The sequence below is a fragment of the Thamnophis elegans genome, chromosome 2 (genome assembly GCF_009769535.1).
Source record: "Thamnophis elegans isolate rThaEle1 chromosome 2, rThaEle1.pri, whole genome shotgun sequence".
In the NCBI taxonomy this organism is placed as follows: domain Eukaryota; kingdom Metazoa; phylum Chordata; class Lepidosauria; order Squamata; family Colubridae; genus Thamnophis; species Thamnophis elegans.
Window position 1 is genome coordinate 11,839,610 of NC_045542.1, and position 1,746 is coordinate 11,841,355.

Here is a 1,746-nt window from a genome sequence, read left to right on the forward strand (position 1 = left end):
TCATGCTTAACTATCACACTATTGGAAAAGGGCAAGTAAGGCTTCAATTCCATATATATCAGGGCTCTATATGCCTTCTAGATGTTTGATCTGCAATTGTTATCAGTTCCAGACAGCAGTACCAATAATAATGGAGTTGCATTTGCCAATCTCTGGGAGAAATAATTTCTGTTCAGGTGAATGTGGATTAGAATACCTTTCTACAAAATTTCACTATAATGCTGCACACTAAAACATGCACTCACACTAAGGCATGCACAAAATTGTTCCATTTTGTTACCAAGAGCTGCTTTATCTGGAGGAGTTGAATTCTTAGCTCTTTTATTTTTTAAAAGAAGTTGGGAAGGAACAAAGGATATGTACCCTTATTCTTATCTTTTTCAACTTTGCATAGAAAAATGTAATTGGGAGTGGGTAAAAAAGTTTAAAGAGGAAAATGGCTGAATTGTGTTATACAATCAATTGCTTCTGCTATAGTTCTGCTCTGATCAGAGTTGCAGTTTTCTTTAAGGAAAAAGGAGAAAAGGGGCAATTTTTGTGAGTTGAAAACAATTTGAATCTTCAACAAGTTTATTGTCTTTTTATCTTTCATGGATCCTTGTTTTTGTGGATGAAGCTTCTGTGATAATAGAATAAGCTTAAGGGATAATAGTTTTTCCATCTTTACAGACTTCTGACTCATTTTGCTGTCCCAGATTAAAATAGCTCTTTTGGATCTTACAGTATTTATTTTAAAACACACACACACAAACACAATTAGACAACATTATTGCATGTGTGTTATTCAATGCCAGTCATGATCTATGAAGGAAACTTCAGGTTTCTTAAAAAAAAATCAAACAAATCCTTGCTTCTGAATATTACATAGGGGTGGGGGACAAAAACAAATAATTAGTTCATAAAGACTTGGAGGTTTTTCACCAGTTGAAGTGCACAGATCATCAAAAAAGAAGGGAATTTGGTGAGATAATGAATATATTGATGAAACAGATTGGTTTGATAGCAAAGTTTATGTAGTGAGGAAAGATGAGGAAAGAAAAGGCTGCAGGAAAATGGGGGGGGGGACCTCAAATGATTTAATCAAAGTATAACCTGGTTAAATTTCTCATATTGATTTAGCTTGTTGCGTGTCAGCTGCTTTTACATATTGTGAGGCTGACATTTTACTACTTTCAATTGGATTTTATTAGTAATCACTTCTGAAGTTTTGGCTGACAAGCAAGGAAGTAAAGAAGGAAGGAAGGAAGGAAGGGAAGGAAGGAAGGAAGGAAGGAAGGAAGGATCTGAATATCATCTCTCCAATATAAGGATTCTTAAAATACAATTACAGAAGTAAGTTCATAGAATTACAAATAAGCATTAAAAAAATTACCTATCCTCAGGATAATGAATTACCTAAGGTTAAGGATGAAAAAAGGGACAGGAAAATTTATGACCCCTCTTCCAATTATTTGAGAGACAAAGTGAAAAGATCCCACACTTTCTTTCTAATGTCCTATTTTATTTCCCTGGGATTCTTTGCTTACCAAGTCTCTGAGGTCTTGTGATTCTAGAGGAAGGGCATCTAAGAGATTGCTGCCACTGCTGTTACTTCCAAAGTCATGTAATGTGTGGAAACCTCCATAGAAAACAGCAAGTATAAGAAGAATGATTATATGTAGGAGCTCATTATACAGGTAAAATTAAGGCAGAAGACAGAGGCATAGAACCCAACGGGCACACTTTACCAGCTGTAGCATCTAGGGA